The sequence below is a fragment of the Macaca nemestrina genome, chromosome 5 (assembly GCF_043159975.1).
Source record: "Macaca nemestrina isolate mMacNem1 chromosome 5, mMacNem.hap1, whole genome shotgun sequence".
NCBI classification, from domain to species: domain Eukaryota; kingdom Metazoa; phylum Chordata; class Mammalia; order Primates; family Cercopithecidae; genus Macaca; species Macaca nemestrina.
Window position 1 is genome coordinate 161,953,311 of NC_092129.1, and position 24,544 is coordinate 161,977,854.

The 24,544-nt window shown below is 37.9% G+C and overlaps 1 protein-coding gene across 22 annotated transcripts in view; it reads right to left on the minus strand.

Moving 5' to 3' along the window:
• LOC112426759 (uncharacterized) overlaps nt 1-24,544 on the minus strand; it is a 551,288-nt gene that overhangs the window by 82,379 nt on the left and 444,365 nt on the right. The gene's annotated exons all lie outside the window — the stretch shown is intronic.

Here is a 24,544-nt window from a genome sequence, read left to right on the forward strand (position 1 = left end):
TTTAATTGACTCACAGTTCAGCATGGCTGGGGAGGCCTCAGGAAATTTACAGTCATGACAGAAGGCAAAGGGGAAGCAGGTACCTTCTTCACAAGGTGGCAGGAAGGACAGGTGCCAAGTGTAGGTGAAAGAGCCCCTTATAAAACCATCAGATCTCGTGAGAACACACTCACTATCAGTATGCTTCAATTACTTCCACTTGGTCTCTCCCTTGATACGTGGGGATTATGGGTATTACAATTCAAGATGAGATTTGGATGAGCCTAACCATATCAAAACCCAATCTGAGAGTCAAACTGATTTTGGATATTTGTTTCAATGTGCTTCTGATTTTGATCACCAATAAATATTTTTATCAATATAAATTTGAGTCATTCTTAAAGAAGACATTATAGTCCAATACTTACTTATATTTTTATATCCATGATCATATTCATCCCTCCTACAAATATAAAAACATATGCATATGCCATTTTCAAGCAGACACACGCCTGGCAATTAATTCTCTCCTACTAAGCAAACAACATAGAAAGAAATTCTAATCAGAATGTCATTCTATTAATTTACAATGAGAGGTACAACTGTCAGTTCAACCAGATATTTTTGTTAATCTGACCAACATATATTTTTACCCTGGCCAAGCCAGTCACAGATTGGTAAACCTTACGTTAAAAAATGTAGATGGGCCCATATCTCTCACCATATACAAAAATAAACTCAGGATGAATTAAAAACTTAAATGTAATTTTACAGTTTCAACTGTAAAAATACCAGAAGAAAACCTAGAGAAAACTCTTCTGGACACTGGTCTAACAAAATAATTCACGACTAAGACCTTAAAAATACAAGCCACAAAACACAAAAATAGAAAACTGAGACGTAATAAAAGGTTTCTGCATATCAAAGGAGATAATCAACAGAGCAAACAGACAGCCTGCAGAATGAGAGAAAATATTCACAAACTATGCATCTGACAGAAAACTAATATCCAGAATTTACAAGGAATGCAAACAACTCAACAACAACAAAAACAACCCCATTAACAAGTTGGCAAAGGACATGAATAGATATTTTTTAAAAGAAGACATACAAATGGTAAACCTGCATACGAAAAAAAATGCTCAAAATCACTAATCATCAGAGAAATGCAAATTAAAACCACAATGATATTATCTTACATCAGTCAGAATGGCTATTATTAAAAAGCCAAAAAACAACAGAAGTTGGCAAAGACGTGAAGAAAAGGGAATTCTTATATACTATTAGTAAAACCTCTATGGAAAGAGTGTGGAGATTTCTCAAAGAACTAAAGATAGAACTGCCACTCAGTTCAGCAATCCCACTACCATGTATCTGCCCAAAGGAAAAGAAATCGTGTCAAAAAGATACCTGCACTCTTATATTTATCACAGCACTATTCTCAGTAGGAACGATATGAGATCAACCTATGTGTTCATCAACAGATGACTGGATAAAGAAAATATGGTGTATATATATATATATAATGGAATACTATTCAGCCATAAAACAAGAATAAAATCATGTCTTGGAGTAACATGGATGGAACAAGACGCCATGATCATAAGTGAAACAACTCCAAAACAGAAAGTCAGATACCGCATGTTCCCACTTATAAGGGGAAGATGGAAAAAAAAAAAAAAAGATAGACATTAGAGACTAGGAAAGGGGCACAGAAGGAGAGTGGGTGATGAAAAATAACTTACTGGGTAGAATGTAAATTGTTCAGATGATGGCTACACTAAAAGCCAAGACTTCACCATGCAATAAATGCACATAACAAAATTCCACTTGTACCCCTTAAGTTTACACAAGTAAATAGAATTTAAAAATAAAAACACATGTTTAAAACATAGGTGGGAACAGAAGACAGAGCAATAGCTTCCAGATACTTAAAGTAGGAATATAGGGATTGTTTTCAAAGTGGCAGGAGGGATTTGATTATCCTGGTGGGTGTATCACTCTATGTGTTAAGTGCGTACTCCAAAGAACCTAAGAAGTTTATTTTACTTATAGCAAACAGTCTTGGTACAAGAAAATTACATAGCACAGTTAGGGAGACTGTAGTCTTTGGAACCCTGAAACCTAGGTTCAAATCCCAGCTCTATAACTGAATGACTTGGTAATAAGCAATTTATTATAACTAATCCCTGAGCCTGTCTAAGCTTCATCTCCCTGATCTATAAGATGGTGATAGTTCAAAATACAACAGTAGATTCTAAAAAATTGAGGTGGAGGGAATCCTCCTCCCTAACACATTCAATGAGACCAGTGTCATTCTGATACTAAAACCTGGTAGAAACACAACAAAAAAAGAAAGCTTCAGGTCAATATCCCTGATTAACATGGATGCAAAAATCCTCAACAAAATGCTCGCAAACTAAATCCAGCACCACATCAAGATACTAATCCACCACAATGAAATAGGCATTCCTGGGATGCATGGTTGCTTCAACATATGCAAACCAATCAATATGATGTAGCATATTAATAGAATTAAAAACCACATGATCATCTCAACAGATGCAGGAAAGTCTTTTGATAAAATACAATATCTCTTCATGTTAAAAACCCTCAACAAACTAGGCATTGAAAGAACATAATAATAAGAGTAATAATAAGAGCCATATATGACAAACCACAGCCAACATCATACTGAATGGGCAAAGGCTGCAAGCATTCCTCTTAAGAACCAGAACAAGACAAGGATGCCCACTCTCACCACTCCTCTTCAACATGGTACTGGAAGTCATAGCCAGAGCAATCAGGCAAGAGAAAGAAACAAAAGGCATCCAAATAGGAAGACAGGCAATCAAACTATCTCTCTTCACAGATAATATGATTTTACACCTAGGAAACCCCTTAGTCCCTGCCAAAAAGCTCCTTGATTCCTTGATCTAATAAATCAGCAAAGTTTCAGGGTACAAAATCAATGTACAAAATCAGAAGCATTTCAATACATCAACATCAAAAATGTCCAAGTCAAATCAAGAATGCAATCTTATTCACAATATCCACCAAGAAAAAAAGAAAAACAAAAAACAAACAAACAAAAAACCCTAGGAATACAGCTAACCAAAGAGGTAAAAAATCTCTACAGTAAGAATTATAAAATGCTGCTGAAAGAAATCAGAGATGACACAAGCAAATGGAAAACATTTCATGATCAAGAAGAGGAAGAATCAATATTATTAAAATGGCCATATTGCCCAAAGCAATTTACAGATTCTATGCTATACCTATCAAACCACCACCAAATTTTTCAAAGAAATAGAAAAAAAAAACTACTTTAAAAGTTATACAGAACCAAAAAAGAGCCTGAATAGCCAAAGCAATCATAAGCAAAAAGAACAAAGCCAGAGGCATTATACTATCCAACTTCAGACTATACTACATAGCTACAATAACCAAAATAGCATGGTATTTGTAAAACAAACAAACAAAAAACAGACACATAGACCAATGGAACAGGTCAGAGAACCCAGAAATAAAGCTGCACACTTACAACCATCTAATCTTTAACAACACTGACAAAAACAAGCAAAGGGGAAAGGACTCTCTATTCAATAAATGGAGCTGGGATAATTGGCTAGCCATATGCAGAAGATCGAAACTAGACCCCTTCCTTACACTATGTACAAAAATCAACTCAAGATGGATTGAAGACTTAAATGTAAAACCTAAAACTATAGAAACCCTAGAAAAAGATAAAAGAAATACATTCGGGACGTAGGCCATGATAAAGATTTCCTGGTAAAGACTCCAAAAGCAATTGTGACAAAAACAAAAATTGACAAACAGGACCTAATTCTACACAGCAAAATAAATTATCAACAGAGTAAACAGACTACCTACAGAATGAGAGAAAATATTTGCAAACCATGCACCCAACAAAGATCTAACATCCTGGGTCTATAAGGAATGTAAACAAATTAACAAGCAAAAAACAATACCATTAAAAAATGGGCAAAGGACATGAACAGGCACTTATCAAAAGAAGACATACACACAACCAACAAACATATGGAAAAATACTCAACACCACTAAACATTAGAGAAAGGTAAATCAAAACCACAAGATACTGTCTCACACCAATCAGAATGGCTATTTTTAAACAGGCAAAAAATAATACATGCTGGTGAGGTTACAGATGAAAAAGAGCACTTATACACTGCTGGTGGGAATGTAAATTAGTTCAGTCATTGTGGAAAGCAGTTTGAAGATTTCTCAAAGAACTTAAAACAGAACTACCATTTGACCCAGCAATCCCATTACTGGGTATATACCCAAAGGAATATAACATGTTCTACCATGAAGACACATGCACACATACGTTCACTGCAGGACTATTCGCAAAAGCAGACATGGAATCAACCTATATCCCCATCAACAGTGGACTGGATAAAGAAAATGCAGTACATATACACCATGGCATACTATGCAACCATAAAAACCATGAAATCATGTCCTTTGCAGCAACATGGATACAGCTGGAGGCCATCACCCTAAGCAAATTAATGCAGGAAAAGAAAACTAAATACAACATGTTCTCACTTAGATGTGGGAGCTAAATAGTGAGTACACAAGGACACAAAGAGGGGAACAGTAGACACCAGGGCCTATTTGATGGTGGAGTGTGACGATCAAAAAACCACCTTTGGGTACTATGGTTATTACCTGGGTGACAAAATAATCTGTACACCAAACTCCAGTGATCGTAATTCACCCATGTAACAAACCTGCACATGGAACCCTAAACCTAAAACAAAAGTTGGAAAGAAAAAAATGCAACAGTAGGTCAAAATCCCTTTTGAGAATTTATGAGAACAGGGCAGATAAAGTTTTTAGCATATGCCTGGCACAATAGATGCTAAATTTATCAGCAGTTTTGCTGGTAAGGTTCAAGTCTTTTATTCAAGACTTCCTCTCCACCAGACTTTGCTTACATGAACATCAACAGTATTTGCCTTTGTGACTTTCCTTTTCTACATTTTCTTAGTTGTTAACCTGGTTATATTTGTATAGCCCTTTTCAAAACAGGATATAATACTCTGATAATGTTTCTGATTAGCAAATGATAACCACTTTCCAGTCCTGCCTCTTAGATTTTTCCCAGAGTCCACCTTGATTAGCATCTATGGGTTCTGTAATCTCTTGAGTCTCTATTTATAGAAAATTTTGAGTTAACAATTACTCATGATAAATCACATCCATTTTGTGCAGATTTATGCAAGTTAACTCTTAACAGGCAATCTAATGTCTATGTTATTAAGGTATACTTTCTTATAATGCCCACAGACTAACAACATTGTTTCAATGCCTTTAGAGAACTACTATGGGTGGTAGCACCTTTAGACTCATCTATAGAAATCAAGATCCAAAAGAAAATATTCTGCAAAGATATTGCTTAAAGCAGCAAGCTTCAATCTGATAAGATTGCTATTGTTAAATCAGGATTGAACAGGCGCAGAAAAGTGAATAATTAATGTATATAGGGCCCATTCTGGGATGCACCAAGCAGATGTGATGTTCTATCTATAATCTAATTGGTAGCATCACAAAGGCAGAAAAGACAAGATACAGAAAGTTCACACGAGATCTTGAATAAAAACCTAGGAGGTACTAAAAGTCATAAACAAAAATAAGAATGAAACAGGGGCAACAGTACTTTGGATCCAGAGGACATATACAATTTTCAGGACAGTAGCAGGGGCCCTAATCAATCTGCCTTATAATGAAGCAATGTTAAAAGGAGTGTGCCCATCAGGTCATGTTCCCCAACCTCTTAAATGTGCCACTCAGCCTTTGCAATGGAGAGGATTAATGAATGATCATAAAACATACTTCCAGTTGTGGTATGTGATATCTGATAATCAAGGATATGCAGAAGTCCATGGACAAGGTCAGATATCTTGAGACATCCCTATACTCTAACATACTCCAGGAGACAACAGTTCAAGCTTTCAAAATTCCTTCCAGAAAAAGAAAAAAAAATCCAGTGCATTTTATCACATTTATGAAACTAGGCTCCATTCTCGTACAAAAGAAAATACATATGAGGTGGCCACAACTAACATGAATGGAATCAGTCTGAGACTAATACATAGACTCATGCCAAGACCGAGTTGTTGGTGCCAAGGTAAGGAGGCAGAATTTGGACTCAGATGTTTTGTAACACGACTTTTTGTAGGCTGAAAGGAAGCTTGAAGTGAAAGTTCCAGGTAAGGCCAGTGTGGTGGCTCATGCATGTTATCTCAGCACTTTGGGAATCTGAGGCTGAGGCAGGTGAATCACTTGAGTCCAGGAGTTCAAGACCAGCCCGGGCAACATAGTGAAACTCTGTCTCAACAACAACAACAACAACAAATTAGCCAGGCATGCCTATAGTCCCAGCTACTTAGGAGGCTGAGGTGGGAGGATCACCTGACCCAAGGAGGTCAAGGCTGCAGTAAGACGTGATCGCACCATTGCACTCCAGCCTGGGTGACAGAGCAGGACCCTGTCTCAAAAACAAAAACAAAACAAAAATCCCAGGTAATAGAGAATGGCTTCTATTTAAATTCTGTCTATTCAAACCCAAATATTAAAGTGTTTAAAAGGGAAAAAAAGTCTTTTTTTTTTTTTTTTGAGACGGAATCTTGCTCTGTCACCCAGGCTGGAGTATAGTGGTGTGATCTCAGCTCACTGAAACCTCTGTCTCCTGGGTTCGAGCAATTCTCCTACCTCAGCCTCCTAAGTAGCTGGGATTACAGGCGCCCACCACCACACCCAGCTAATTTTTGCATTTCTAGTAGAGACAGGGTTTCACCACATTGGTCAGGCTGGTCTGGAACTTCTGACCTCAGGTGATCCACCCACCTCGGCCTCCCTAAGTGCTGGAATTATAGGCATGAGCCGCTGCACCCAGCTAAAGACGTCTTTAAGTATTCAGAAAAGATACCAGCAACAACAACAACAAAAAAACCCAGAATGCCCATCACCTAATTAATCTACCTAACAGCCAAATAATTAATTCCTTTCATATTTTAAGAAATGTCAGAAAGAAAATTAACTCTTTCTACACCTACTCCTTTTACAAAAATCTTTCTTTCCTTTTTAAATTTTTCATAAAAATACGAATAAGAATCTCTGTGTTATCTTTCTCTACATTAGATAAAGAGAGCACCTGGGTGCGGTGGCTCATGCCTGTAATCCTAACACTTTGGGAGGCTGAAGCAGGTGGATCACTTGAGGCCAGGAGTTCAAGACTAGCCTGGCCAACACGGTGAAACCCCATCTCTACTAAAAATACAAAAAAAAAAAAAAAAAAATCAGCCAGGCACAGTGTGGACGCCTGTAGTCCTGGCTACTCGGGCGACTGAGGCAGGTGAATCGCTTGAACCCAGGAGGCGGAGGTTGCAGTGAACTGAGATTGCACCATTGCACTCCAGCCTGGGCGACAGAGCAAGACTCCACCTTGAAAAGAAAAAAAAAAGATACAGAGAGCAGAAGGAAAGATGGAAGACAGCTCACTGGATTAGAAGGTAAGGTCCTCTAGCTTTGTACTGTATCTAGAAACTATTTACCAGGTTGACTTAGGATAAAGTACTAATACAGATGATGAAGCAATACATTTTTTTCTAAATGAAATTTACTGTAACTTTTAATGACATCACACTTAATGGTTCTCTGATAAAAACTTCATGGAAAGTAATTTAACTTCTCTGTGACCCAGTTTCCTCATTAGCAAAACCTGTTACTAAGATAGTGATAGGTGAAAAAATGTATTTTCCTAGGATACATCTTGTTAATAAATTACCTTTAAAAATCTAACAAACTCTCAGAAAAGAGAAAAATATCCATCACTTTTATTAATGTGTGACACTGTGAAATTTAAGGCACAGAGATATCAATTGCTTTGATCTGATGTTGCCTTAACCATGGGCAAGAAGGAGAATAAGAACCATGGAAGAGGGGAGTGGAAGAGATCTCTCCTTGCAAAAAGTTGCTAAAAAGTTGCAAAATACCAAATTACCACTGAAGTCACACATCAACTATCCCAGAGCTGTGGTCAACATACTCAAGATTTACCTTCTCTTTAAAAAGTACATCACAGAAAATATATTATATGCTTATATATGCCGTTCATCTTGTTTCATAAAATAGATCCAGGCCTTTCCGCTAGTATATAGCATATATTACATGTATAACAACATATATTACATATGATGCACATTCATGTAGACTATATCACGAGGAGAATTTCAGGGATGATAAATGCAGTTTTAACCACAGCAGTTGGAGTCTCACTCAGAAAGGAAATCTGAAAAAGTTGATGTGTTTGTTTGATCCAAAAAATGATCTACAATACCTTTAATATCTAAATAAATGTCCAACTGAAGTTCAGAGTGTGTGATCTGTCAACATGCACTTTTTGAAGGGCTAAGGAGACTCAGATAACAAAAATTTGCTGCAAAGTCCCTGGCCTCTCATATTGTTGGAGAGAGAGATGGGAACAAAGTGAGGATATTGAATGTTGTCAATGCAACAACAGAGTTATGGACAAGAGGGAAGCCATGTTGAATGCTGGCTGGGACCAGGGTAATGGCTCTGCTGGATTTTGGGAGATAAATAGGAAACATCTATGTAGATCCAAGAGGAGTTCCTTTCCAGGGAGAGAAAACCGCAGCATAACACATCTGGAGAAATGTGAAGGAAACCAAAATATTTCACCCCAAAATATACTTCTTTGATATATTTCAAGATGGCTATTCAGAAGGGCTAGAAATACAAGAACAGCCAAAAAGCTGTCTTCTGTAGGGGAGATTTACATCTGTAGAGAAAACTGGCATTGATGCATCCATGCTTTCTCTGACCCTCTCCCTTGTCCAGAGTTAGGAAACATGACCTGAGGGTCTGATACCTTATAGGTCTAAAGAAACATTTACCATCTATTTTCTCTGAGGGCTGCTACCTGTGAGGTTTCATCTACATAAGAAGACCACCTTTGCTAGCCAGGCCTGCTCTTCTTGCCCTCTCATAACCTGTTTTGCCATAATCAAAGTTTTCATTCTTTCTGTAACCTCAAAATGGTATGAAAGTGTCAACCAGGCTGGACGTGGTGGCTCACACCAGTAATGCCAGCACTTTGGGAGGCCGAGGCGGGAGCATCATGAGGTCAGGAGTTCAAGACCAGCCTGGCCAACACAGTGAAACCCTGTCTCTACTAAAAATACAAAAAATTAGCCGGATGTGGTGACAGGTGCCTGTAATTCCAGTTACTCAGGAAGCTGAGGCAGGAGAATCGCTTGAATCTGGGAGGTGGAGGTTGCAGTGAGCTGAGATCATGCCACTGCACTCCAGCCCAGGCATCAGTGAGAGACTCCATCTCAAAAACAAAAAAAAAAAAAGAAAAAAGAAAAAAAAAAGAAAGTGTCAACCAGTACAGGCACAGTGGTTCATGCCTGTAATCCCAGCACATTGGGAGACCAAGGCAGGAGGACTGCTTGAGCCAGGAGTTTGAGACCAGCCTGGGCAACCTAGTGAGGCCCTGTCTCTACAAATTATATAAAATTATATATACATGTGTATATATATACACACACACACACATATATATATATATATAATATATGTCAGAGTCTCACTCTGTTGCCCAGGCTGGAGTGCAGTGGTGCAATCTCAGCTCACTGCAACCTCCACTTTCTGGGTTCAAGTGATCCTCACACTTCAGCCTCCTGAATACCTGGGGACTACATGCACATGCCACCACACCCAGCTAATTTTTTTGTATTTTCAGTAGTAACAGGGTTTCACCACATTGGCCAGGCTGGTCTCGAACTCCCAACCTCAAGTGATCTGCCCAGCTTGGCCTCCCAAAGTGCTGGGATTATAGCCATAAGCCACCGTGCCCAGCCCAAATAATAATTTTTTAAAAAACGATTTGGGTGTAGTCACGTGCACCTGTGGTCCCAGCTACTCAGGAGGCTGAGGTAGGAGGTTCACCTGAGTCCAGAAGATCGAGACTGCAGGGAGCCAAGATAGCACCATAGAACTCCAGCCTGGGTAACAGAGTGAGACCCTATCTTTAAAAAAAAAAAAAAAAAAAAAAAAAAGGTGTTAACCATCTGGCCATTTCTTTGAGTTCTTATATTTTGTTAAGACTCCAGTGCATGTTAATAAACATATATGCTGCTTCTCCTATTAATCTGTCTTTTGTCACTTGATTTTTAAGCAAACCTTTAAAGGTTGAAGGGAGAGTTTTCGCTTGGCTAATTGCAAAGGGTTCAAAGTGTTCATAAGCTGAGGAACAGTTATATAAGTAAGGAGAATCATATTGAAGGCTTTTATAATTCAAATGATTTCTCACTTGGAATCTGACCTGTAGAGGAGGAGGGAATGAATGTACTGAGGAACAGTAAATGAGGGAAAATCCTACGAGCAGGCTTTTTAATTTTAGGATACATCAAAAGATATTTCTGGAGATATTGTGCAGATTAGACCAGGATAGTGAGAAAAACAGGTAACAAGGAATCTAACTAAGACAAAACCATGACAGACCAATTATATTTGTGAATCATAATGGAAAGAATTTGGCATAAAACTGAGTGTGGAAGGAGAAGACACTGGAAGATTCTTTAAGAACTTAGGTCAAGAGCAATGCGTCAACCTGAGATAGAATACAGTACAAATGCAGACGAGGGTTTAGAGCAGAACACCATGGAAGAGGATGCCACCATTCAAGGAATGAAGTTTCAGCTGTAGCTTAGTCTTTGGCACCTTTTGAGAATCACATGAAAGCTACAAACCCTTTTCTCAGAAAAATGTAGGTACCCACACCGTATATGTAACATATGATTTTTTAAAAAATTTTTTTTAATTTTTAATTTTTTTTGAGATGGAGTCTCACTCTGTTGCCCAGGCTAGAGTGCAGTGGCAGGATCTTGGCTCACTGCAAGCTCCAGGTTCACACCATTCTCCTGCCTCAGCCTCCTGAGCAGCTAGGACTATAGGCGCCCGCCACCACTCCTGGCTTTTTTTTTTTTTTTTTTTTTTTTTGTATTTTTAGTAGAGACGGGGTTTCACCATGTTAGCCAGGATGGTCTCGATCTCCTGACCTCGTGATCCACCCACCTCAGCCTCCCAAAGTGCTGGGATTACAGGCGTGCACCACCACGCCCGGCCTGTAGCACATGATTTTAGGGCATTCACAGTTCACCTTTGAAGCCTCTTCTTTTAAGAACCTCCTCACACAGAGTAAGTAAAGAAGAATATTAAAGTTGAAACCCTGAGGGACATTGTCACCAAAAGCGTTAGCAAAAAAGGACAACTCAGCCTAAGAAACTGAGGATGAAGAAATGACACCATGGATTCCAGACAGCTGCCGATTTTCAGAAGTAGGAAAGATGCAGCAATAACAAATGTTAGTACGAGGCTAAATGAAGTGAGAAGTAAACTTTGGCCACTGGTGTGTATTGGTCTAGAGGTTTGCTGGTCCAGAAGCCAGACTGTTGTAAGAAGACAGAGACATGAAGAAGAAAAATCTGAATTTGTGTAGGCACACTTTCAAGAAACTAGCAACTAGGAAGTTTGAATGAGTAACAGAGGTAAGATAACAGATTTTTTCCTTATTGTTTCTGGATAGGGTTGAGCTAAAACATGAGCCTGCTTCTTGGCCAAAGGGAAATAGCAGAAGAGTAAGAAAGATTGAGATAAAGTAGAGAGAAAAAAAATTAATGCAGGAAAGAAAGGAAAAGAAAAATTATTGCAAAAAGAGAAATTATTGGGAAAATTAATGCCTAGAAAGAAACGTTAAAGAAAATTCTCTTAATCATGGCAATTTAATGGAGGAGAGGTGACACTTTCTATGAGACAGAAAAGAAAGAAAACGCCTTTCAGCTGTGGATAATGGCAGATACGGAAGAAAGGAGAAGACAGAGGAGATTGTACTAGAGGATATTTACCTTCTCTGTAAATTACAAGGCAAGGTCACAAGTGCTGGGAAGGGACGTTACGTGCTTAATGGTGGAGGTGGGAAAGGCAGTCATATGTTGTAGATATTAGTACAGTATCCTTTTTCACCACCATGTGTTCAATACCTAGCACAATGCATGGCACACGATGGAAAATCTCTAGATATACATTGAATGAACAACTGCAATTTGAGGAATTTCGGTGCATGGAAAAATGTAGAACAAGCTGATAGGTCAAATGAGAATAAAAGCCAACCAGGGAGTAGTAAAAGGTGTTCCAGATATTTTTAAGAGGTTTAAGAAAAGGAAGCCCAGAAGTACTGTAATTTATGACCTAATAGAGAGCTTCGGATGACCTGCAGTGATCCTAGGAAGAAAGGATCTACAGCCTCCTCAGGAGCTATTCAACCTTGCAGTCTTCATACATCCTTAGAAAACAGGTATCCATTCAATGAATAAGTAATTACTGACAGTTGGCAGATAACACTTGTAAGTTTCTTATCCAACACCAAATACTCTTAGCAGAGATGGACAGTGTAGAAAAAATAGTTAATTACACTGTCAGCTGGTCACCTGGACTCTGTGGATCCCACAAAAGTAAAAGGAATGACAAGTAGGACTGACCCACAGCTCTGCAGCACATGTCAGTCTAGATAGAGGGGACTCATTCATCTGCGCTTTGTATCCTTTCTCATGTTGAAAACCATTCAAACCGAAAAACAAAAATCCCTCTCAAAATCCAAAATAACAGTCACTGAACAATAGAGAATGGAAGGCATATTACTAAATCTCTCCCAGTGAAGGGCTGTTGAACTAGAGTCCCAGTGACTTGGGCTACATGATGTGTTACAGATGCTGTGTTCAGGTGTCTTTTGAATTCACATTATATCTAATAAATCACAGTATGTTCACTTGTCCTATTAAAACTGTATTCTACCTTACCAGGTCTGAATAATTTGTATAAAATTGATTGCTACAGTTCTCACTAGAAGCTCTAATTGCATTCATGGTATAACTTAAAATGATAACCTTATCTTAATTAGTAGCATGATGCAGAAATGCTTTTGAAAGCCTCTGAGAACTAACCTGCATTTTTAAACACAAGCCCTGGGGCTTAAAAAAAAAAAAGATTCCTGTTGAATATTGCTGAATACATGAGCCAATGTTAATTTATCAAAACTACAAAAGAAAATTATCCACACAGCAAGAGAGACTAAACAATGCAGCCCACACCTCCTCTGATCAAGCAGTTTTGCGTCTCTCATTGTAGAATCACACAAGATGTCATTCTAATGCTTAGTTAGACCTCTGCAGATTGTTGACACCCACAGAAGAGTCTTTCTCTGGTTTTTCTAATGAAACTATCGATAATCAGTAGAGCATGACAATGGCGGAATGAGTAGACAAACAGATTGGAGGGTACATTTTGTCTTCACACGGGATTAATTACCATACAGATCTCCACTAACAATCCCATAGGCTTCCATATCAGTCTTCTTCCCCAGTCAATCCTAGTTCATTTAATTCCAGCCCTCCTCATCCATCGCAAGCTTTCTAACACCCCTTTCTGATCTGCCCATGTTGAGAATGTCAGAGTGACGCTCTAAAAATAAAGGTTCCCTGTGGGAGAGGTTACACTCTGTGTGTATGTTTTCTGTATTATCACTGTGGTGAAAAGATGTCCAATAGCTCGCCGATGATAACCATTACCTAAGAGAGCACCTCAGAACATCTGAACATTAACATATCAAACAATTGCCTTAAACTATATTATGGCAAAATAAAAGACTTTGCAAGTAAGTCATTATTGTAAACACCCAAAGTAGATGTCACAAGTTTTTCAACATAATGCTTGTAAATTGAGGCATTTTCTTTTTTCTTTTTTTTTTTTTTTGAGACGGAGTCTCGCTCTGTCGCCCAGGCTGGAGTGCAGTGGCGCGATCTCGGCTCACTGCAAGCTCCGCCTCCCGGGTTCACGCCATTCTCCTGCCTCAGCCTCCCGAGTAGCTGGGACTACAGGTGCCCACAACCGCGCCCGGCTAATTTTTTTTGTATTTTTAGTAGAGACGGGGTTTCACCGTGGTCTTGATCTCCTGACCTTCTGATCCTCCCGCCTCGGCCTCCCAAAGTGCTGGGATTACAGGCGTAAGCCACCGCGCCCGGCAATTGAGGCATTTTCTAATAATCACTATGCAGCTGGGCATATCTCCTCAAATTTCCACCATAAAATAAATATTAGGTAGACTTTTGTTAATCAACCAGAACTATTAACTATAGCTACCCCCAGAAATGTTGAATAGATGCTACTAGAGGAATACTCTTCCAAGCTTGGCTTCTGAGATCTGTAGTTTCTTCCTATAAGCCAGTACCACTTGGGGAATAGCTACCTATAAAACAATTTAGCATTCCCTTCTTTGAAAATGTAAATAGTTCAAAAATTTTAAAAGTATCTTCTCCTTACTAGAAGTCAACAATTTTGTCTAGAAGACAGTGGTTAGCACTAACAGAGGATATTATAGTTTGATATTATCATTACAATTGAATAAAACTAGTGGAAATTAATATGATATAAACACCTAACATTTTATTGTAGTTCCATCTAGCTTAATTTGTAAGCATAGAATATAGTAAAATTAAATAGGAGAAAACAGGTACATAATAACGTTAATGTGTGCCAATATTAATGTGCTTTTAAAAAACAATTTTTTTAATTATCAAGGTCTTTTCAATAAGAGCATGAAAGCACTATTTTAAAATACCCGCTACATGCAAGAAGCTATGCATTGTAACTGATGTGAAAGTAAACTGCTCTTACAAGATAGCAGGGCATCGATTTAATTCATGTTAAGCTTGTCTGCAATAAGATATGTCATTTCAGAGAAGTATTAGTATGTGTAGTGTATATGGGCATATATTTACATAAGCAAATTATCCATACCTTGAAAGTCCCATAAATGTGTATATTACTAGGCACATTTCTTCTAATTTAAAACTGTATCTCTGGACTTGAGTAAGGAGATTAAAGACTAAACATATATTAGCACTGTGAAAATTCAGCCTGAAAAACGTCAGGATAAGAGATATTTTCATCAACAGATATTTCAAATCGACTGACCCCAAATCTGTTTAAGACTGTTCTAAAGAAGGAAAAGCCCTCATATAATTTAACTTGCTTTTCATTTCGTTGGTCTGACAGCCACATACTGATAACACCTTCAGGTTGCAAATCCTGCCTTTCTACCATTGCAGTTATAGTCTCATTTACAACATTAATGTGCTAAATAGGGACTGCATAAAAATCTTCAATTATTTTCAGACAGTCTGTGCAACATTGCTGCTAATTCTAATGCCCAGGAAGCACAATCATCATAACCTCTGCTATGATCCCAACAAGGATTCCTCAAGCTCCTTAAAAATGCATTAATCACCCCTATGAAAGTCACTGCTTGCTTTTAACGAAGATAATGTATGTTACTGGGATTATACCACTGCATGCAAAATCATTAAAGAAAGGGAGACCAGAATTTATGATTAAGCCTTTGGACAGCAGGGCACTATTTTAACCATAAAAATCACAATCTGCAGAGACAGTGGCCAAAGCAGAGGAACCATTAAAGACTTATAATTAGCATCAATCACGGTGACACTACTGTTGGCATCTTTATTACCTTAAATACACTAATCAAATACTTCTGCATTGAGATGGAAAGATTGATAGGCAGCTAGACATAGAAAACATCTCTATGGAGAACAACTTTAAATTATCTGTTCGAAAGGTTTAAAAAAAAAAAAAAAGTATTGGTATTAGTCAAGTGGGATTCTAACACACAGCTCCAAAAGACAAGTACTCAGAATGGACCTATGAGGTTGTCAGGGTCCTCATGTGGATGCTTTAACACTAAGCATTTCTCCAAACAAACACATATTTGCATGTCCCCTCTGGGAACCCACTGGACTTGCTTCATTTGGATGAAAAATATAAATAAATAAATAACTTAAGGGAACATAAGCATCAGGCTACTGTGTCCTATAAATAAACAGCCAAGCACTCCTGCCCAACATTTATATATTTTCTAGCCTTCTCCGTACATGGGCACACGGAAATGAAAGACAAAAGGAGAGCTGAACTTAGTACTATTTACATAATTACAATAGGGGCTGTCAATATTATCTAATTGCATCGCTGCTCAATTTCATACCACACAGACTCTGAAATATGCTCTTATTATTACTGCTCATATAAATATTTCAGTCTTAATGAACAAGAAGCCGCTCAGCCTCTCTGCCACCCCTTGAGCCCATATGGCATTATACCTTAATGACTGTAATTTTTAAAAGGCGTTCTTCTCCAAACACTTTCTGTGAACACTATTTCAGTGTTCATAAACTGAATTCTTGAGGTTAAGGGCACACACCACAAAGAAAGGATATGAAGTAGTTTGCCTATAAAAAAGTCTGGCTGGAATCAATTCAGAATCACGGATAAAGATTTGGCAAGGCATCTCCCAAGGGTACAACTTCATCTTTGCCAAACGAAATAATAATTGCAAAGACTTTCGTTATAAAGATGAGCCCCAACAATCGTGTTGGCTCCAAAGTTCAACTTTTACTTACAAGTTCCTTAATTGGCACACCCACCACTAGGTTTAAAAAATATATTACATTTCCTTTACACCTGTCTCTAAAAAAAAAAAGGTTTGTGTGTGTGCATAAAAAACTGGGCAGAGTCAAAGGACATTCTTCATTGCTTCCCCTCAGCAGCGAATAAAGGACTGAGGAAAGAGAATGAATGATAAAGATGAAACAATTGGAAGAAGCAAATTACTTAAAAGGAAATACACACAATTTACTGAAAGAGTACTAGCTAACTCAAATCCAGTTTCATTTTAAATTTTGTGGTTAAAGAAAGAAGATTTTCCAATATGGCATGATACCCTTACAGAGCCAAAGATTAAGGAAAATGCTACACTTTGACTATTGAAACTTCCATTAGTTGGCTGGGCACGGTGGCTCACACCTGTAATCCTAACACCTTGAGAAGCCAAGGCAGGAGGATCACTTCAACCCAGGAGTTTGAGACCAGCCTGAGCAACATGGTGAGACCCCAGCTCTACAAAAACTACAAAAATTAGCCAGGTACAGTGGCACACACCTGTGGTCCCAGCTACTCAAAAGGCTGAGGCGGGAGGATCACTTGAGCCCAGGAGGTTGAGACTGCACTGACCTCTATCACACCAACACCACTGCATTCCAGCCTACATGATAGAGCAAGAACTTGTCTTAAAAAAAGAAAAAGAAAAAAGGAAAATCCTACTAGTTTAAGTCAATATTTAACAAATCACTCCAAGACATTATGCTGCAATTTTAAAAAGGTTCCAGTATTCCCAACTTCTCTCAAATGATGACAGCAAACACATCTGCTTCTTAAAAGGATAGCAGTCCCTTAAACATGAATAGGGTTTTACATTTTACCAAGTAATTTTATACATATTCACTTTTGCATCAACCTTGTGAAGCAGATAAGATTATTTCCATTTTACAGATGAAGTTATAGACTAAGAGAGGGTAACAGGCCTCTCAATGAGCACCCAGATGGTACACATATCTATTGACTCAACAGCTTCTCCACTATATCAGGCTGACCCTAAGTTGCTTTCAAATATTCTATAGCCTTGTTAACTAAGGAGAGAAATCATGAATTACAGATGCTGATTACCTGTGGTAAAGACAAATATTAAAGAGTACTCTTACCAAGAGAAAGCTCTTCATAAAGAACCAGTAAGATGCATGTTAAGCATGAGAGAATCCTACCTAGTCTGAACATCAGTTTGCTTTGTTTAGAGATGGGTCATCTTGCTATTCCAGTCCAAGAGTTTGCTTTTCACTGTTGAATCATCTGATTCTCACTGACGCCAAAGGAATGGGAAAGGCTGTGCAATACTGTATGAGGCTGACCTTAACACTTACGGAAAAGTTGCCAGCCAGACACAGAGTGTTGGCTAATAATGAGTCAGAGATAGACTCAATAGTATCAAAGACTTTTATGTTGAATCCTTAACAAAGGAGCTTGATTTAAAAACAAGGGTTTAAGACTGGGAAATGGCAAAAGAAAGGAACAGTCACTTCCCCATCAGAGGACGCCCTTTTGCCAAAATTTGCTGAAATGTGTACACAATACTTTTAAATAGACATGAGTTAGAAAATTCATATCAGTAAGTGCTGCGTGCTAGATCCAAATGAGGAAATAACTTGAAACCTGGCAAATTATCTTTTAACATATTAAATAGCTCAAATCTTATTGGTTTATATTTTCCAGTTAATGTCATTTTGATATCAAAAAGAGGAGGAAAAAGATAATAGGAAAACCAAAGGACAAAAATAATTGCATATAATTATATAATACTTAAAAAAGAAAAAGAAAACCTTCATCTAACAGCAATGGCAGGAGTAGGCTTATTACCAGGACAACATTACCACCCTGGTCCACTGCAGTCTCTTTTGCAGTGTTTCAATGCCTCTCTTATCTTGTTGCTCCAGCAATAATAACTCAAGTTATATAACTACAGTCCTGAGTTGACTACAAAATACAATGTGTGTGAATTAAATTGAGGTTTCTCAATTTTTAATACAGGTAGGGATATTTTTCATTATATTTATATGTTGCACAATGGAGTCATTATCATAGGAAAAATGAGCTGTGGATATTAAGGACATGGAGTTAATTAACAAATAATATGGAAAACTTTGATAAATCAAAGGAGCTTCTTATCAGTAGAAATGTTCTCCCAATCTAGCAATAAATATTCAAACAAGTCATTTTAAATTATATACATGCTGTGTTGTCATTTTTCTAAGGTGATGGATAAGGAGATTTAATTTCTTTAACTTGGGCATGTTTTCATTTGTTGGAATTCTAGCAGATAATGACCAATATAAAGTATGTAACAAAGAGGCTAGCCATTACAGGCACATAAAAGCATGGGTTTGCCCATCTCGTGCCCTGTCCTCAATGGTGATCAGTGGAGAGGGGATGGAAAATTTCTGCTTGCATATGAAGACTCTAAAAATATGAATATAAAAAGAATCCCAAACAAATGTAAGGCATAAATTTACAGCACTCTGGTGGTTGGTTTGGTCTGACTTTGAAAATAAAAGGTATGTAAAAGGACCAACATGCTATTTTAACATCCTAAAAAAAAAAGTCACTTAAATAGTAAGAATAAGTTATGAGATAATGGAGGTACTAAATGGCCCACTGAACCCCGAAGGGAAATTAAAATTCCTAAGAGGAAAAAACTGCTTTGATGCATACCTCTCAGAGAAACAGAAAAACTGGATTTATCCATAAACCTGGCTGGTCACAAAACACATTAGCAATGAAAAATGCCATTCAAGAAAACCCTATAGATCTATTTCTATACTCATGACCAATAGCTCCACAGATTCAACTAGAATGAAGATCATGAATTAAAAGCTTACAATAAATGGTAGCATGCAGTGGGCAAACATATACAAAGGAAGTAATCCCTGAGCACCAAATTATAGCCTCTCTCCACAAATTATAATGGCACCCCTCTACTATCTAAGATCTGGATTATGGATCTGTAATGCACACTCACTCTCCTAAAATGTAGCCATGGAAGCATGGCAAAGACACACACCTCTTAGCGCTCAAGGTCAAGAGCACAGGCCATAAATTTGCTAATGCTAAAAATGAATGAAAAGTGAAAGAGAAGAGATGTTCTCTGTTACTTTGTACTGAAGCCCATAAGTGGTTTGCAATTATCGTACGAAATATGTTTGCTCTCTATCCTTTGTATTCTGGTGTGGGAGTTTTATTTATTTATTTATTTATTTATTTATTTATTTATTGGCCATTATATGGCAGATCTACTATACATCAAATAAAAGTGGATCATTTCTAATGTAATAGTGACACAAATCCTTTGGAACTCATACACTATTGACATTGCATACAGTATTGACCCTGAATTTATAAAATACTGACTCACCTTTGTTTTTCTGCACTTTTCTCTAGGATATGAACTGATCAGAATGAATTTGCCATGGGCTATTGTTTTTGTTTTATTTTGGTTGGTTTTGATGCTCTCAACTAAATCACCTGGACAGACTTCTGGTAAGATTCTGACTAACCAAACCAAATTGAAAGGATCAGTTGCATGCTAGATAACAAGAGACTATTTTCATTTTAAATACATCCTGATAAAGCTTTATGGCACTACTTCATTACATTTTAAAATAAATGTGTAACAACTAACAAAATAACCATACCCATACTGTCGCCAACAAAGTGCACATGTGGTTTCCAGAGGGAAACAAAATGAGACTCAAGACCATAGCATTTGTAGTGGTTCCTAAGCATGGAGAGAGGAACTGAGCTGTAAGCTGTTCTCTCTTTCTCTCTCTCTTCAGCTATCTGCTCTTGGACAAATCTTCAACTTCCTGAAACATAAGCGTAATAATACTGACATTACCTCATTGTGTTATGGTAAGGAACAGATGAGAGGGCGTATGGGAAAGCATTCTGTACACCGTAAGATGCTCCAAACACATACATTACAAATGAGAACACTATACATCTGCAAGTTAAAAAGAGAGAAAGACACACTAGTGTGGCTGATTGGAAATGTATTCATTATAATACAGATGTGCAAAAAATAATTTTTTTTAAAACTGCGTTTTCCATCACATCACTGACTTCACGTTGCTCACAAGTCTCCATTCTCCCTTGGTGATAAAAATGCAAAACAAAACAAACATTTTAATCTGGTTCATTTGGTATCACTCGGGTTCTCTGAAAAATAGTCAATTTGGGGCAGATTTTTAGTCTTTCGGGTTGTTTTCTCTCTTCCCCCTCCTTCTGGCATGCTAGCACCTCCTCAGAGGAAGTGTAAGTAACGCTGTGGTGGCAACAGAACATCTGCTGTCATTACTGCCCTTCTTGGGTGGGCTGCTAAAGTCTGAGTCAGGCATGGCTAATCTTGCCTGGTCGCTGGTGGTTACTGGCTTCTAACTTAACTGTAACTGTTTCTGATGTGCCTGGGATGGTCCTCTGGTCATAGGCACCAAACAATGCCTGCTTCTGGCCATCTCCCCCAACTGACTAGACTCCTCATCTCAGCTCTATCTGACACTCAGACTCAGCTGTGACCCCAGCTTGGAGAGGGGCACCCTGTAATCTCTGCCACCAATTTCCTTGCTTTGAGCTACTGGGACCCGGCAAGGTGTGCTGATGCCTACTTATAAGGTCACGACATCTGTCCCTCCAGAACATCTGGCTCAATTTTAAGACATGAGGTACCTGGAAAAGACGTGAGTAGAATGGCCTTTTCTTCAACAGGCCACTTTTCAACTCTACTACCTGAAGCAGAGTGGTTTGGAGATCCTCAAAAGGCACTCCCCCAGGGTTCCAGAGGATCAGGGAGATACGGCCTCCTCTGCCTCTCCCTCCTCAGCCTTCCCAAGTGTTTTGTGTTGTTTTTAATCCCTTTGTTCTTGATCCCCATCCTCAATCTCTCCTCAAGCATCACTTTGCCCCACTGGAAGGGTCCTCCTTTCCTATGTGGTTACATCTCACTTTACATAAGATCCTGTCTCAGATCCTCAGGGTTTTTTCTTCATATTTAAATGTAAGCTTTAGAATTTTCAACAAATCCTGGTTTTTATAAGAACTTCTCTGACAGCTGCCAGGGCACATGCGTTTTGGAATGTAGGCTGTCCCTGCCCTACTCCTAAAGCTACAGAAGCTCTCAATCCCTCATCCATGAGCATGGCACCTGCAGAGCAAGATTTACAGGGATTTTTTTTTTTTAAGCATCAGGAAATGTTTCAAAATTGTATCCTTACTATATTAGCTAGGCAGTTTAGGATTATGGGAGATTTTCAAGAGTTTCCTGAATAAAGAAAGAAAGAAATATAACTGAAATAACACTTACATGGGGTAGATATTATTAGCCCATTTTACAGATGAAGAAAGGAAGGCTCTAGGAGGTGACACCAACATTTAAACTCAGGTATTGATATTATCATTCCAGTGTTCTTTTCATTACGAATATCATAGTTCTTTGACAGTCTCAGTAAATACAAAAAAAGAAATATAAATTCCTGTCACTTACCTAAGCAAAAAAAATAATGATTTTGGTAAAGATAACAAAATAGAGAGATCCTGATGTTTCATTAAACTTCATTCACCATTTTCTTCATTCAACTACCCTTTATTGAATACTTCTGCTATAAGAAACTGTAAAATTTAAAATCTGGAAATTTAAAATTTGTCCCTGCTTTTAATGAAATCACAGTATGGGGGTGGGGGAAGACAGACAAATGTAATTACAATACACCAGGCAAGTTAAGTGCTGTATGATTTTTATTATCATAGGGCTTTCAGGCTTTCCAAATCAATTTTTTCCATGCTTCCAATGGTTACTAAGAGTACACAGTAACTCTACAAGTAGGAATTTCATTACACATGTTAGGATGTGAAGAATTACTTAGTTGAAAATATTTGTATCAATAAATCTGCAAATCACCAAGGGAAAGATAGAAATATAGGGTATATAGTGACATGGAAGTGATGAGGGCCACCCACCCCAGCTCCCTACCCATGTATCACTGGTCATTTTCTTTTTCAACAATCTCAGTGCCCTACAAACTGTACCTCTCTGGAGCAGCCACAGTTAGCCCCATTTGTTCCCATAACAGTGTTAGAGGAATCATCAGCACTTCACATCTGTACCCAGCAGTAATGACTCACTGACCTGAGCTAACCAGAAATAAAATGCAGGCTGGGCGCAGTGGCTCACGCCTGTAATCTCAGCACTTTGGGAGGCCAAGGCGGGCAGATCACTTGAGGTCAGGAGTTAGAGACCAGACTGGCGAACATGGTGAAACCTCGTCTCTACTAAAAACACAAAAATTATCCAGGCATGGTGGTGGGCGCCTGTAGTCTACTGAGGCAGGAGAATCGCTTGAACCCAGGAGGTGGAGGTTGCAGTGAGCTGAGATTGCGCCACTGTACTCCAGCCTGGGCGACCGAGTGAGAATCCGTCTCAAAAACAAAAAAAGAAATGCAAAGGCGTGTGTTTGTGTGTGTGTGTGTATACATGCACACGCCTGTGTCAGAGACCTTTGGATATAAATATATATATGTATCCATACATATATAGAAATATACATACATATATACACACATATATATAAAGATGTATAACTTTACTCATAATCCTTATACGTCTGTATTAGGTGAAAGATAAGATGTCCAATTAAATGATACTTTAACTGGTTTATTCTCTGCATGTTTTAATCATTGAAATACATTCTCTATAGTGTGCTTCTCTGTCTTTTTCACTCAACACATACACACACACACACACACACACACACACACAGCATTAAAATAAATTCGGTATTCACTTCATTGAAATATTTGCCTCAAACATTTCCCAGATATCTCCCAGTGATCTGAGAAGAGTTACAGAGCGACTACCTCCAGAAGTAAGTTATGACTTTGCGATAGTATTTAGGTGTCTGGTTGTATGAAAGTTTTATGAAAATAATGGAAAAAAAATTTCATAGTTAAAGAGTGACTATAGTCTTCAAATACTAAGTGTGGTGAAAGGGAAAAATAATATAAATGTGTTTAACTCTATTCCTCCAAATTCTGAAACTCAAACACCTGCCCTGAAACATTAATGTCTTTGACTTAAAAACGAGACTTAATAAGCTGCCACGACTCAAATTAATAATTAAAAAGAAAAAAAATACAATTACTGTCTAAATAACAAATAGTCTAGAAGTATAGTATTAAACAAAATAAAACCCACAGCCATCTGACCTATTTGGGGAGTAGGGAGTATTTACATATCCACTATGGAATCATATGTATGCTAATTACATGCTAACGTAAACATGAAAAAATATTATATGGAAATTGCAAGTTGAAGAACCACCAAAAACATACAAAGGCAAAAAAAAAAAAAAATAGGTCTGCCTGAAAACAGTTTCTGCCATCTTGCTTATTCATGTGTAAATGTTCAATATGCTCAAGGCTTTGACATCTCTATTCATTTTGGGATTTGAATCAGCTATAAATATATAACCTCTAATTATAGGATTGATTTGTCAAAAATTCTGAAATTCTTTTATGTATCAGGCCAATTTTATAAAAATATATATATATTCATGCTTCCCATTTTGAGTGATAACTTTCCGGGAAATTGAGAGCCCCCTTAATAAAGAGTACATGTTGGTTAATTGGCTCATTTGCCTCACCATTCACACCTAGAACTGTATTCTTCACAGTACAGATAACATTTTTAATCTTCCTTTTTTTTTTTTGCAACTGTGCTCCCAAAAATGCTTGACACGAGCATTCTATAAATCTCTAGTTTATGGAAAGCAAAGAGAAGCCTCGTTCTCCCATTCATTCTCTATTGTAGAATCAGATCTCTGTAGGCAAAATCTCAGCAAAAATAAGACCCCCCAGTGGGTTAAACAGCACAAGTGCCAAGCCTTTCCTCCAGATTTTTGTGCCCTCCAGCAATAAACTGGCTGT